Source organism: Urocitellus parryii, chromosome 4 (genome assembly GCF_045843805.1).
Source record: "Urocitellus parryii isolate mUroPar1 chromosome 4, mUroPar1.hap1, whole genome shotgun sequence".
NCBI classification, from domain to species: domain Eukaryota; kingdom Metazoa; phylum Chordata; class Mammalia; order Rodentia; family Sciuridae; genus Urocitellus; species Urocitellus parryii.
In genome coordinates, this window is record NC_135534.1 from 42587968 (window position 1) to 42604495 (window position 16528).

Here is a 16528-nt window from a genome sequence, read left to right on the forward strand (position 1 = left end):
CAGCCATGCCAAGAGGGGCACTGTCTGCTGAGAAGACTAAGAAGCTATCTCCTGTTGTCTTTCCTTAGAGAATATTTCATCTCTTAGATCTGTTACCTCTATTCGTATCTCTTTTCCTGTAGAACTCTAGCCAACCAATTTGGTCAAAACAGCTTGGGCTGCCTAGTATTTTGAAAGGGGTCTTGAAGATATCTGCTTCTGGGAAGATCTAGAAAGATTCTGCAGGGGAAAAGGAAAAAAAAAAGATGCCCAGAATAGGACACTTGAGCCCACTCTGCTCTGGACTTGTGGGAGACAAGTTCTCTTTATTTTGAACATCTTTTTCTGTGTTTGTGACCGTAAGGAAAGGTAAAAACATATGGGCCCAAACCAAGTTTGTTTCACAGGAAAAGTAAACAAAGCCACAAAGATTCCATCCATGACCAAATAATGTTTCAGACTCCCTCTAAGCAGACTTAAATAAATGATTCTGTCTACCCGACCCAACAAAACCCCATTAAAAAAAAAAAAAAGATTTGAACAAATATTAGACTAATTCTAACAGCTCAAGGCCACATCCCTAAGATGACAACTCCAAATCCCTTAAATATCTGCCTGGGAAAACTCAAGACCATGAGAATTTATTGTTTGTTCTAGCCAACATCTTGTATCTCATTGTCTTTGAGGAAGTAGGAGTCCAGCTTCTATAGATGCCAATTAACAAACCCAAATAGGATTTAATGCCCTCCTTCTTCCAGTTTTTTTTTTTTTTTGCAAATTCCACTTCCCTGACTCCTTCCTACTCTCTTATTCTCTCTTTAAATCATTCAGTCACCTTCTGCACACTCTGAAGTTTACACAGTGCCCTCTTCACGATTGCAGTCCTTTATTACTAATTAAAATACGCTCATACCACTCTAACTAGTGTCCAGCTCTGTTTATCTTCAATATCACTTTGTTTATCTTTACTACTGCCAGCATCTTTAATTCCACTCAGGCTGCTAGCATATAAACAAAAGGAATCTTGCCTTTCACATAAGGTCCAGCCCAGCTCATCAGGGTAAGTTGTGGATAGAGGACAGTGTCTCCATTAGTAACAAAACCAAATACTCTGAGAGTTTCTGAGTTAATTCATTTGTCAGTCAATATTTATTGAGCATATATGATATGCCAAACACTACTTGTAGGCACCAGAGATATGATAACAAATAAAACTGACAAAATTCCTATTCTTACAATGCAAGGTTGTATCACGGGGGCGGGGGGGAGGGCAGGATTTGCAGGTAGTTTGATATCCTGCCTATACCAGGTACTTTTATTGAGTTAAAAATTAACACATCTTTATGAAGTAGAGATTTCTCTTTTTATTATGTATAACAATAATTTACTAAACTCATAATACTAAATAGAATTTTCAAAATACTTTAAAAGTCATCCTAGTTTTTCCTTCCAAAAAACTTAGGATGTCAACATCACCATCATCTTCACTTAACACACAACTAAACTGAGGGTCAATTAAATAATCATTGCTTCTCAAACACTTCTACCAAGGTAATCTCCATGGTAGAAAAGAGGCAATTCTCACTTCTAGGAATCCTAGACACACTTAAGGGGAATAGCATGAGTATAAAATTCAATTGAAGTTTAAGTTTTCTTTTTTAAAAATAGGTGTGCCTTCTAGTCAATATTTAAGTTGGATTGTATTCATAGAAATAATTTTTCCCTCAAACTATTAGGAAGATTTCTCTCCTGGATTTATATACTCTTGGATGTAGCACAAGATTTTCAGCTCTACTCGGACTCCAGTAAAACAGGTATAAGAATAGGTAATACAGGGGGAGGCCCTGTATTGCCTCACCTGCAGCTGAGGCCCATGTAACTAGTAAGTTCCTGATACCGAACACAAAGGTCAATGTGCCAATTTCAAGTCAGGCTTATCCCATCTCATGGCACAATGTCTAGTTCCTACTTCTGTAGAAAGCAAATACAAGAACATTATGCAAAGAACAAAAGGTAAATCTCCAACACTTCTCCCAACACACCGATTCTCTAAATATTAACTGGTAATTAATATATATATATAAAAGGCAGTAATTAAATGATGAAGTCAAGGTTCCTATCCTAAAAACATTACAATTAATTCAGCAGATAAAATCCTCACCATTTATCCCATAAAGATATTTAACTCATTCTTGAACATTTGTCCTACCAGGACCATTAAAATAATATCTTACTGTTTTCTCTGCCTAGGTCTCTTCTTCAAAGAGCAGCTAGATTGATATTCTGATCATATCACTTTTATCTTCACATTACTTTTTAGCAGAAAAATGAACCAGTTCAGATTTTCCAAGATTATATCTCGAGGAATTGGTAGAAACTTATATTTGAATACATACCTTACTCATGTATATCCCTAGGCAAATTGATTTAGTAAGTCATTTTCCTAAGTTCTCAGCTGGGAAATTATTATTATGTGGCAATGAGAAAATTCAGACCACTCTGTTATACCATTTACCTATAAAGTGGGAACTCATACTAAACTTGAATGGTGGTTGTTGTAATCCTAGTACAAAATCTAACACTTAGTAGGATAATGACCATGTTCAATAGGTGACTGCATCTGAGCGCTTTATTTTTTTCATAAGAAAGACATTGTAAGCAAAAGGAAAAGTAGCAGTGAAATGGCCCAGGTGCAGAAAGCCACACTGAAACACTCTGAAATTTTGTGGGAAGTACTTCTATATTGTTAGAGCTATGTTTTATATTAAAACAGCTTTTTATATAAAATTTTCACACAAATATTTTTACAACACTGAGAAACACATATAAAATAGCAATAAAAACTCAGCTTGGAACACAATAGCCTTCATAATCTGGCCTCCATTTCTATCTCTGAACCCATCATTCCCCACCTTTAACAAATCTGTACACCAGATCCTTTTTCTACATTGGACATCTTATCAGACAGATCACAACAACTGTGTTTGAACACAATTAGATCCCTTTTGTGAGTTCATCTACAGTCAGACAGCAGTCACTCTCGGCAATATTTCTCTTAATGTGTATTTTGCCTGGAAACATTCCTTCTCATTCTTTTTATTGTTCCAGTGAAAACACATTGTCTGTAAAAGATTCCTGTATACATTACCACCCCCAAATGCCCCAAAGCCAAGAGCCAGCCACATTTCCTCAGAGCCTCCTATTTTATCTGTTATGTGTCTAGCTGAACCATGACATAATCTTCCCAACCTCTGCCCACCTACTTTCTCCCTCTTCCAGTCTGCAAAGACTCTGTCTTATTCCTCTCCATATGCCTAAGACTTAGCATGGGAATCTGCACAGACCAGGCTCACTCAATAAATGCACGTTGAGTAGATTGGTGATTTATGCCAGCAGCAGTTTATTTGATTTGAGTACTACAGTTTAAAATTCTCTGCTCATAAACCCACAGGTAAATATCTCACAGCAGCATGAGTAACCTCAGACTAAAACAAACAATTCAATATTCATCTCGAAGAAGTTGTAGATGCTGATCTCTGAATAGCAGCTTAGACAGGATCTTTGTCTCTAATACATCCAAGCCAGAAATTTCTATAATGAAACAATTGCTCAAACTGAGCCTCAAGAGGCAGGAAGCTGACAACTACATGGATTTCAATACCAAGGAACAACTCAGAAATTGAGAGAAGAAGGCCAGTGAATACACTGGAGACTGAATTCTAAGTCCCCAGGCAGAAAGTGCTGAGAAGTTAAATCACAATGGCGACCGGGAAGATCCAGGCTGGATCTTGTTATTTTAATAGTGGTTCTTATGTTGCTGAGGGTCAGTATCATTCTAAGATCCCAGGAAAAGATAGCATTCCACTTCCCCCAAAGGATGGAGGCACACAAACACACTGGTTTCAGAGCGTTCATAGGTACTTCCAAGGATTTCAATAAAACCTCTGAGGCAGTGGTTTTTCAGACCTGCATAAACATCAGAATTAACCAAAGGGGGCTCATTAAAACACTAATCACTGGGTCCTGTCCCTGCCCCCAGTGGAAGATTCAGTAGGTCTGCAGTCAAATAGAAAATATGTCTTTCTAGCAAGTTCTCTGGTAAAAATTAGGTAGTACTTATTTAAGCCTCACAGTCCTAGAACCAAGGCCCTAAGCTACATGGAGCACTGTATTCACAGGAAATAAGATGATTTTAAGAAGCCATATTTCTTAGAAATGCCCACTTATTCCATTGTCACACTGTAGACAGAAGAAGGGAAAAGGAGCCATTTAAAAGTGTGGCATTAAATGAAAAAGCTTCTGGAGAACAAAGGAAATAATTAACCGCATAAAGAATAAGATGACAGGAGGAAAGAAAATCTTTGCCAGCTATTTTTTTCTCAATAGAGGATTAATATCCATAATACATAAAGTACTCAACACACACACACACACACACACACACACACACACACACACCAATAAATTGGCAAATGAATTAAATGGGCACTTCTCAGAAGAAAAAAGTACAAATGGCCAACAATTAAATGGAAAAAATGTTCAACATATTTAGCTGTCAGGGAAATGAAAATTAAATTTACAATGAGATTCCATCATACTCCAGTCAGAATGGCAATCATCAAGAATACAAATAACAATACATGCTTGCCAGGATGAGGGGGGAAAGAAACTCTTACACACTGTTTGTGGGAATATAGATGAATAGAGCTGCTCTAAAAATTAGCATGGATGTTTCTCAAAAAAACTAATGGAACAACATCTTATCTAGCTGTACCACTCCTAGGTATTAATCCCAAAGAAATAAAGTCAGCAAACTTTAGAGAGTCATTCATTCCCATATTTATAGCAGCACAATTCACAAAAGTGACATTATGGAATTAACCTAGGTGTATGTCAATGGAGATGGATAAAGAAAGTTTGGTATATGTACATAATGGAATTTTATTCAGGCATAAAGAATAATGAAATTATGCCATTTTCAGAAAAATAGATGGAGTTGGAGGGCACAGTGTTAAGGGAAACAACCCTGACTCAGGAAGATAAGTGTTGTGTGTTTTCCCTCATGGTAGAGGTAGAGGGACGAAATGAGAATGAGAGAGAGAGAGAGAGAGAGAGATTTCATGAAAATAGAAGACAGACAATTAGAATTGAGGGAGGAGAAGAGGAAGGGAGGGTGTAAAGGGAGATACTGGGGAGTAACATTGACCAAATTATGTTATATGCATGCACAAATATGCCACAATGAAATTCACTATCCTGTATAATTAATATGCAGCAATAAAAAAGTACAATAAAAAGTCACAATGAGTCTAACTTTAAAGGCTTATAAATAAGAGTTGCATGATATAAACTTCAAGATCCTATGGCAAAATAAAAATAAAAATAAAAAAGTGTGTCTATTGTTGCTTGTTTTCTAAAAATTCCTCATTCATCGTGAGAAACAAGATCTAAAGAAAAGCATATCCACATAGCAAAGCACATTTTTGGGGAAAACTATCAGTCTCGTTCCTGTGTATTATCCAACTCTTATTCTCCTGCATGGTCAGTGCAGGTTCCCCCTCTCCAATAAAGCCTTCCTCAAAGCCCCCCCCCTCCAGTTCTTCCTTGTCTCTGAATTCCCACTGGGCCTATAACACAATGCAAAATTATCAACTGGAGCCTCTGAAATATTGCATCACACATTCCTTTTATATCTAAATTTGCATCTGGATCCTAGGGGCTGCTTCTGACAGGTTGTAATCTGAGACAGAACATTATCAAGTCTCATTTTACTATACTGGAAAGGAGAGAAAATTTTTCAATATAAAAGAAGAGATTAGCCTGATAATATGGAAAGGAGACAAAATATCCACGCAAAAGAAAAATATGTTTGTCAAAAATATTATGACTGGGACCATTTAGCTTAGGGACAAGTCAGTTATATCCCAATAAGCCACTACAACATCACTCAATATGTAATAATTGAGTTATTTATATTTTAATGACCATATTACAAAAGAAACAGAAAAAAATAGACTTGGATTAAAATTATTTCCTCATAAAAAAGGTGAAAATAATATTAAAACATGTAATATATAGGGAAAAGTAGTATGCTGGATATATGTTTGTAGTTTGCTGCAAAACAGAAAAGAAACCTCTTCAGAAGCAGCTCATTATTCAATGGCACTGAACAAATAAGGCTTTCTAGAAATTCCTAGAGTAGGGTATATTAATTACTGAGTTTTCAATTAGTACATTTCTACATAGTGCCAAATCCAAAAATTGTCTCAAGAGATAAGGTTTTTAAGGCCAAATAAATTTGGGACATTCATGATGCATTAGCAAAGGCTCATTTTCTGTATTTATTAAATGGAGATTATAAAGTTTGCCCCCTTAGAGAATTGTTTTGAGGATAACAAGAAATATAAAGCTCTTAAAAGTACCCAGAACATAAAACAATGACTTAAACTTAGATATTATTAATACTTATTTGTATTATTATACTCATGAAATATCTAAACCTTTCCATCCTTAAAGTCCAATGGTTCACATACGGTCTGGTATGACTGCTCTTTAATTCTGTCAAATTCTTACCTCTGTATTTTATTGTTATTTGCAGTTATTTATGACCTATATCAGAAAGCTATTGGTTGTTTCATTTATGTTGATTTCTAATTTCAACTTGTAGTTTCAACTTGGAGTACTCCCTAAGCAATAAATTTTCTGCATCTTCCATACCACCTACCTTAATGCTAAGACTACTTTGGACTAATTTTTATGGATATAAAATTTATAGAATTAACCCAATATTCATGAAGAATTTTTAGTAGTTTTCTAATTATCCTTTGCTTTAATTATTATCCATATGATCTTCACCTAGGCTACAGTTGAGGTCCCTGGCTCCCCTTATACTATGCTGTCTTGTTTTTCTGATCCCTGGCTAATCACTGCTTATAGGAAGAAAGAGTTTAAACAAAGGGAGACTGTCATTGGAAATGCACTCAACAGGGTTGTGGTTGGCTCAAGGGATAGACACAGTAATTAGCCTGAGGTCTTGCTAAAATAACTCACAGGAACATCTGGTTCCAAAGTTCAAGTGGAAAACCACATATAGGACTCATGCATCTGTTTCCACATCATTGGGTGAAGTATCTATCACAAAAATGAGGAAGTGCAATTGTCTTCCCAGAGAAGTCTCCAAAATATAGTCTGTCCTTCATACTGAACAAGTCCAGGCTTACCTACATCTGACTGGACTTGAAAGAGAGCAAACTTCCGGAGGGCCTCAGGGACCCACTTCTTAACTAATTGGTTATACGCAACTCTGTGCCCACTGTAAGGCCTTTTCTGGGGTACAGTGAATCACTTCCATTCAATGTTGGAAAATACTCTTTTTTTTTCAGAGAGAGAGAGAGAGAGAGAGAGAGAGAGAGAGAGTCAATTTTTTTAATATTTATTTTTTAGTTTTTCGACGGACACAACATCTTTGTTTGTATGTGGTGCTGAGGATCGAATCCAGGCTGCACACATGCCAGGAGAGCGCGCTACTGCTTGAGCCACATCTGCAGCCCGGAAAATACTCTTAAACTCTCCATCCCATGAACTGATGACACTGGTCCCTTTCCATATTCATTCAATACACAGGTCATCTTTCTGTCTATCTGAACCTATTAATGACATTTGACAATTTTGTGCCATGCAACTAAAGTCTTGATTCAAAACACACACCCCCATACCCTTCATGGTGATTCAAGTTAAATGTACAAAGCTATTTAAACAGTTTCAGGATCTGGTAGCATCTGCCTTTGGGAAGCCCCTTCAACTATGAGGAATTTATTACTTGGATAAAAAATCAAATCTAAAGCTCTTTGGAAACAGATATAAATTTAAAATCCAATAATATTCCACTAAATATTATCAAAGAAGGTGAGGGGATTCTGTTTAACCAAGAATACTTTATTCCTGGGTGGGTCTTATTGTTTGACAAAGAGAAAAATACATCAGTGTTCCAAGATTGGCATCTGTGCCTCTGCCTCTTAAACTATCTTAGTTTGAAATAATCTGATTCACAAAGATTCTTTCTCCACCCTAGCATATCTGTTCCCTGAAACAAAGGAAAAAGAGTCTTTTGGTCCTGTGCAACCTTCTTTCACATTAGAATAATTTTTAATTAATCCTCATCTGGCTGCCATATAGTCATAAACATTTTTGGTTACCTCTCATGGCTAGTTTATTTCCTTATTTTTCAAATAATTTATCTTCAATTTAATTTTATAATAATTAATTGCATATACATTCTCTATATATGCTCAACTAATTATCTATAAAATGTGAAGGATCAATACATGAATAAAAAAATAGATATTAGTTAAAAATCTATCTACCACCTCTTTTTTACTCTGTCCCATACCTATTCCTTTTTTACTCTGTATTCACATCATCAGAAGTGAAGAGAAAGTAATGACATCAGTGGACATCCAGGTGATATTGTAATCAGGGCTGAGGTGCTATCAGACTAATTGTCAAGAATGTGTCATCTTGTCATTCCACCCATGTCCCAGCAAAAAGGCCCCAAAACATAATCTACTGGGTAAACTAAGTCCCCAATGCTCATGTTTCAGATAGATGATTGCAACTCTCCTTCTGGACCTCACTCATTTTCTCTTGTTTCCTCTGCCTTGTCCAATTGCCAATCAGCTACTGCTCTGGCAAACATTTCCTCTACCTGTGGGCTCAGGGTCCCCTTCCTTCCAGAAAGCATTATAGCACTGACATATTAAGGATGGAAGGTATAGGATAAAACACTCCTGGATCATAGCTGCTGTGAACCATTTATCAGCTATGTAAATTGGGATGATTTATCTTAATCTTTGGGTTTTTATTTTCCCCACCTTAAAAAATGATGATAGTAAGAGAGCTTTCCTCCTCTGGTGGTTGTGATACTAAATTTAACAACACATGTAATTGCCCAGCCTAGTGACTGATACAGTATTGGTGCCCAGTTAATGATCATGATTAACATTTATTGAGCACTTAAAACATAAGTACCAAGCGCTTTTCTCCTATGCTAGCTCATTTAATCTTCACAAATACTCCACAGCTACTTGGGAGATTGGCACTTTTGTAAATTGCTCAGCCAAAGTAAGATCTCAATAAATGATCTCATATTAGTATTACTATTGTTTTCATTTGGTAGGTTAGAGATACTAAATGTTAACAAATTGTATCTACTATGTATCAGGATATTTGTATCTAAGAACACTTATATTGAAAACAATCTACTGCAAGTATTATTTTAATCATTGAAGACTAATAAAACTAAGAGATGTTAAATACCTTGTCAAATGCTGCTCAACTGGAAAGTGGCTGAGTTGAGAGATTTTTTTTTTTTTTTGGAGGGGGCGTGTAACAGGAGAACTAACCCAGGGATGCTTTACCACTGAGCTACATAACCAGCACATTTTACTTTTTTACTTTGAGATAGGGTCTCCTTAAGTTGCTGAGTGTCTTGCTAAGTTGCTGAGGCTTGCCTTGAACTTGCAATACTCCTGTTTCAGCTTCCTGAGTCACTGGGCTTACAGGTTGCTGAAAGCCATAGCTAAGTAAGAATGACGCATGGCAATTTCCTTGTCAGCCTACTCCATGTTGCTTAGAGGGAGGACTCTCCATTGTGGAAATGGGCTTGTTTGAGTAAGGTGACCCTGCTCAAGGACCAGGGTGGATCAGGGTTTAGGGAGGATCCTGCTGGATTAGGGTGGGTCCAGGTTTAGGGTGTATCGTGCTGGGAATAGGGAGTATCCCACTCCTTGGGTTTAGGGTGGTTCCAGGTTTAAGGTGGACCCTGCTGGGAATAGGGTGTATCCTGCTGCCTCAGGCGCCTGCCTGCTCCTTGAGTTCCCGTTGAGTTCTCCCGGGATTCAGAGGGTATTTGGGATGCAGAGCCCAGTGGGGGTAGTGGATTTTTCCCAGAACATGCGTGTAGAGTGCCGGTGTGAGTTCGGGAATAAAGAATTGCTGTTTGAATCTACAAGGTTGTGAGTGGCTTGTGATTTTTTGCCCAGCCAAACTGCAGCATTGCTTGTTCTGTATCCCCCAGAATTCTGGAAGCTGTTTGAATAAGCCTATCTACAAATTCAGCGTAAGGTTCATTAGTTCTCTGTATTACCTTAGATAGCTGACCTTGTAAATCTCCATGTCCTTGTAAAGTCTTCCATGCCCTAACTGCGTCTGCAGCAATTTGTGCATATATAGCATATTCAATTTGTTGCCGTTGACCCTCATAAGGTCCTTTTCCTAACAACATATCTAGATTTCTTTGAGGGTAACTGGCTGCTGCATTTCGCCTAGCTGTCTCCGTGTAAAATTCCTCATTGGCAACTTTCCATAACAAATATTGTCCTCCATTTAGCACAGATTTACACATGCTAGCCCAATCTGCTGGAGTCATGTCCAAGTTGGTAATGGATTCGACAATGCTTGCTGTGAAGGGTGCTTGGGCACCACAGGTTGTTATGGTCTCCTTTAACTGCTTCACTGTTTTGAAATCTAAAGCACGGTGAATTTGCTGCCCTCCTGTCTGCTCAAGTACAGGGCATGCTAATCTTTGAGGTACTGTCTCAGGATCCCATTTATCAACTACGGGGGTTGAGGGCCACTCAGCTATCTCCATAGGTGGAGCTGTTGGTTGAATTACGCCCTCTGGTGATAGAACGGAGTTAGTAGCAGCCTCCTGTTGTAGCCTTTTTCCTAATAGCCCCTTTTCCTTTAAATTTTCTTCCTCTGTCTGACTAGCTCAAGAGACCTTCTCTTTTGCTTGATCTAAAATATCTTTCTCCATGGTCTGAACCTCTAACAATTTACTTAACACTCTTTCGGTTTGTTTTTTACTAATTTCTAATCTACTGTAAACATAACGCAACCCAATAAGATAACGCAAAACAAAACCGAAACTGAATGAAACAAAAATGGAATAAAAAATCATTGCCAGCCAGACTGCAGCAACAAGTATGCACCACCACGCCCAGCTCCAAGTTGAAATTTGAATTTAGGCCTTGATGTACTTACACTTCTCCATTACACTGTATTGTTACTCAACTGTGTCCCTAAGTCATGAAGCTCAGCCTTCACAACTCCCCAGGGCCTGGCCTAATGACTGGTGCAGTATACAGACCCCTAGGCTTTAGTAAGTTGTCATCGATAGTAGAGATGGAGTATCTCCAGATTTTACTCCCTTATCTCTACTTTTATGAGAACTAGGTTCTGAGTAGTGTAAACAAAAACTAAATCCTTATGCCACTTTAATTACCCTAACATATCAACCTGTTATAATTTTCTTCCCAAGAAATTTCAGTGGAACCTTATCTAGTTGTGTTATTATTATTTATTATCTCTTTTAATGATGACAGTAGTTAACAATAAATGACAATTGATAATATTAATATCTGTTCATCATAAACAATTTAATATCTGTTGCTATGTGGGGACAGCAGTGGCAGCAGCTCACCTGTCTGCTATAGATAGCAGACTGGGAAAATGCTTGACCCAACTATGTCCTATGGGGAAGGCAATGATAGGAAGCTGAGAGATGTTATGTCCTTTGAAACTAAGCCTGTGTCTTCCTCCAGTGCACCTTGATCAATAAAATGTATTTTATTGGAATCTGAAGATTCTTTTTTTTTAAGAGAGAGAGAGAGAAAGAGAGAATCTTTTTTGTAGATGGACACAACACAATGCCTTTATTTTTATGTGGTGCTGAGAATGAAACCCGGGTGGTGCCCATGCTAGGCGAGCACTCCACCACTGAGCCACAATCCCAGCCCTGAAGATTCTGATTGATAACTAAATATGTGCTTGATCGATATTATTTAACTCAACACAAATCTGTAACAGATGTGAAAAACCTTCAACTCTACTGTAGGAATACAAAATGATTAAGAATACAAATCTGATCTGGTAAATTCTCTAAAAGAGGGTCAAATAAATTTCTGCGGGGACATAAAAGAGGGAGGATTTTTAAAAGTTATTATTTCTTAGATAAAAGCTATGAGAATGATTCTGCGCATTGACTGAATATTCTTTCTAATCACTTAGTATTTTAAAAAATGACCTCAGTGTAAGTCCCACACCAAATCAAATGAATCTGAATCTGCCCAGGTATGAAGGCACCATCACAGGTATTTTTAAAAAGCTACCTGGGATCTATTGTTAAACAGCTTTGAGAATCGCTGGATCAGGAAGTAGAACTTCATCATGATTTTGACAAGCAAATTTTTGAGGCTTGTAAGGATAATCAGGAAGAAGCATAGAAGCAAAGGAAGAGCAGGAAAACAGCGCAGCATTTGCGGAGAGCAGACTAAATACTTGAATTGGCTGAAGCATCCACAAAGGATGAATACGAAAGCATATCTGAATACATGAATCAAAATCACTTTTCTTATTTTAAAGGTTGCTTTATATGTTTCTGTTTCTATTGAATGGAAAGAGGAAGTAAAGTTTCATATGCAGGACACCAAGATCATGGAGACAGACTGATATAAGAGATGTCAGAATCTTATTTTCAAAATACGTAAAATAATGTTCTCTACACAGGCTTTGCTCAGGTATTAGTTCTCCTCATTTCTAACTGATCCTGATCACTATATGTCTAGATAAAAAAAAAATTAATGCCTCCCAACTTCCATACCAAAACCAAGTATCACCAACTTCCACGACTGCCTCAAAACACAAGGTGTAACGACAGACCACCGTCCCCTTCTTCTACAAATATTAATCTGCAAATTTTGGGGTGCTCCCCTCTTCTTACATTATAAATACACAAGCAAATGAAACAGACACATACACTCACACAAATACACACAGAGAGATTTTATCTGACAAACTTCTCAGTATTGTTCATCTTGTTTGTTTCTACAACACCTGGGACCAGTCATTTCTTCAATCATATAATCTACTTCAGGAGAAAGAAGCAAATGTTAAACAGTTTTCCTCATAACCCAATAAATCTTGCATGAGTTTTGTTCTTATTGATGTCAATGATATTCAATGCTTACAGTAAACGGTGAAATCAATAGGACGGGTGCTATTATCCTCCTCTGAACAACAACAAAAAAAAAATGGCGTTCTAGTCAGCTTTTTCATTACTGTGGCCAAAAGACTCAGTAAGAACAATTTTAGAGAAGGAAAGTTTTATTTGGGGGCTCATGGTTTCAGAGGTCTCAGTCCATCGATGGCCAACTCCATTCCTCAGGGATTGGGATGAAGTAGGACTTCATGGCAGAAGAATGTGGTAGAGAGAAGCAGCTCAAGACATACCAGGAAGCAGAGAGAGAAAGAAGGAGAGAGCTCTGCTCAATAAGCACAAAATATATACCCCAGAGGCACACTCCACAATGACCCATCTCCTCCAGCCACATCTTACTTGGCAACAGGTAACCAGTTTATCCCTCTCAGGGGATTAATTCACTGATTGGGTTGAGGATTTCATAACCCCATCATCTCACCTCTGAACCTTCTTTCAATGTCTCATACTTGAGTTTTCAGGGGATATCTCAGATCTAAGCCATAATTAATGGCATGGAGTGACACAAGACTGTTCTAAAAGCTTGAATGGCCACATTTTTACAATCTAACGTGGCATCCTGCCATTTTCTGGGTATAAAGAATATCTGAATACATGATGCAAAATCACTCTTCTTATTTAAAGTTACTTCAGTTGTTTCTATTTCTCTTAAATGTAAGTTAAATGTTAATAGTCAATGTTATTTACAACCCATTCTGATGTGCTAATTTTCAGTGCCACAACACTGTATTATTAAGATTCAGTATATTTCAGCTCACACATCTAACAAGAACACACATCTTAAGTTTCTTATATGTAAATTCCCAGAGGTTGAATGCAGTGCAGGAATGATGATTGATTTTTTTTCTGAAATAAAAGACTCCTATGGCTTTGTGATATGTAACAACTTGTGTCATGCACCACAATTTTAAGGACTATGTCAAGCCAAACAGAAAATAAATCTGGCTTGATAGGGTCTTGAATGTATGTTCCTTCAATAATTTGATATAGCTGCATGGAATATCTATTATTTGTCTACATTATTCTAACCACTAGAAGTGTTCTGGGAAATGACAGATAAGGTCTCTGTCCCCAAAGAACTTGTATACATATCAAAAGAAAAAAGTAGACACATTTTCATGCACAGCAAATTTGAAAATTAAAAATGCTTAGAATATATTACAATGAAATTGTAATAAAGTAACAGTTGATATGAGATGTAAATAATGGGTAAAGCCATCACATAAGACAGGTGTTGAGTGCTCAAGAAAGAACAGCACAAGCAAAGTCCCCAAATCTGGGAGAAGCTCATTGTCATGTTGCAAGCATGACAGTCAAAAAGGCTAGCATACAGAGATGAATCCAAGAAACAGGTGACAATATCACCTAAAGCTTCAAGGCCATATAAAATTAGAAATTTGTTTTGACATTCAATGAGAAGGCATTATTAGGTGATCATAGTAGGAAAACAGCATAATCTGATTTGCATATCTATTGGTCCAGGAAATTTTCTGAACCAACATAGTGTTCTCAAACACCAAAGAAACACTGAGTGATAATCAGATTTCTGTCTTTATGAAGTTCACTTACAAAAGCATGAACATGAAAGGAATTCAAATTAATAATAATCCAAATTGAAATGCCACTAATCAAAACAACTCTATTTTCTCACCCAGATGTGCAGTTTTATAAGATTTTCCTAGAGTTAGGGATCAATACATGGATGATGCAGGTTCCTCCTCAAAGAATGCAGAAACTTCACACAGACACAGTTACACATACGTGTGTGTACACACACACACACACACACACGTGCCACTCAGCATTGCAAAGAGAAACCAGCATTGGTGGGATGGGAGTTGGGTATGATTACAATAATGTCTGTCATCCTAACTGGGACACTTATGAGAATGATAGGACACCATCATAACGACATCACCACAATTGGCATACCTGGGACTGTCCCTGGCATCTGTTATATAGACTTTTTGACCAAGGTTTGCTTCTAATCTTGTCTCAAACCAGCTGCATGGTTAGGAGCAAGGGATCATCCATTCTGAGATATATGATGTATTACATTGTTCTGATTTATTGAACAACAAGTGCCAAATATCTCACTGGAGAGACAGACAAATCAAGCACATTTCCAGCTCAAGGTCAAGTCAGAAAGCAAAGAAAATTGTACTGTATTACAATGCTTGAGACCACTGAAACCCCGACATCAGGGTAAAAAGTCTAGAGTTAACAGAATTGAGGAGTGATGATAACTCATATGAAGATATATATATATATATATATCTTTGATATATATATATATATATATATATATATATATATATATATATCAAAGAATACTTCATGGGGACTTGGTGAAAAATGAGCTGAATCTAGAGAAAAAAAACAGAAATTCATAAGAAAAGAATCATGTTCCATCCCAGAAGAGAGGACCAATGTGTAAGGGCACAGAAGGGCACAGCACCACGGCAGGTCCAAGCAGTTATAGAGCTGGTTTAAGTAGGTGATCTCTAAGGTTCTATGCCCTAAAAATCTAAAGATCTCTCCTCTCAGTGATGTCAAATATAATTTGTAAAAATTAAAATTTTACTTTCATCCTCAAAGTATCATATATATTAATAATCTCTTTCCACTCCTCGATGACAGCCATTTGATCTCTTTCTACTCACATGACATCTATTTTTATGAGCTGCACCTATTCAGAAATACCTGGAAGTACATAAAAGGACTGTGTTGAAGACCCTGGATAAATGCAAACCTCCCCATGAAGTTATAAATCATTATGTCCATAATAATATAGATATGGACGGAGTATAGAGCAGAATGTCAAATATGCAGGGACAGTTAAGATCATAGCTAACGTTTACTGAATATTGAACAGGAATGAATTCAATTAATTATCACAATTCTATATTAATTAGATGTAAACATTAGTTTAAAGATAGTTGAGGTATATATTAGAAAAAAAACTTGCTTAAGGTAACCTGCTTAAAAATGGCAGAGCTGGCTGGGTATGGTGGTGCACATCTATAATTCCAGTGGTTTGGAGGTTCAGGCAGGAGGTTTGTGAGTTCAAAGCCAGCCTCAGCAAAAGCGAGGCACTAAGTAACAGTGAAACCCTGTCACTAAATAAAATACAAAATAGGGCTGGGGATGTGGTTCAGTGGTCAAGCGCCTCTGAATTCAATCTCTAGTAACCCCTATTTCCCCCCCAAATGGCAAGGCTGGGGTTTGACTGAAGAAGTCTGGCCCAAGGGTCTATGCTCTCAACTACTATATTACATCACTACATGCCTCTCACTAGTTGTGTTAAGACTGTGGGGCGACAATTCATGCCATATGCCCAGTGTTCCTTAATTCATCTTCACTTTAAGACAACACCAGGCATAGGGTAGAAAAATACTGACTGGATTTGAGCAGTGGCTTTTAGAGGGAAAAAAGATATGCAATGAGCAGAGACAATAAATTTTCACAATTAGATTCCCACTTTCTAATTCA

The 16528-nt window shown here is 37.3% G+C and overlaps 1 protein-coding gene across 4 annotated transcripts in view; it reads right to left on the minus strand.

The window, feature by feature from the left end:
- Nell1 (neural EGFL like 1) overlaps positions 1–16528 on the minus strand; it is an 826302-nt gene that overhangs the window by 22786 nt on the left and 786988 nt on the right. The gene's annotated exons all lie outside the window — the stretch shown is intronic.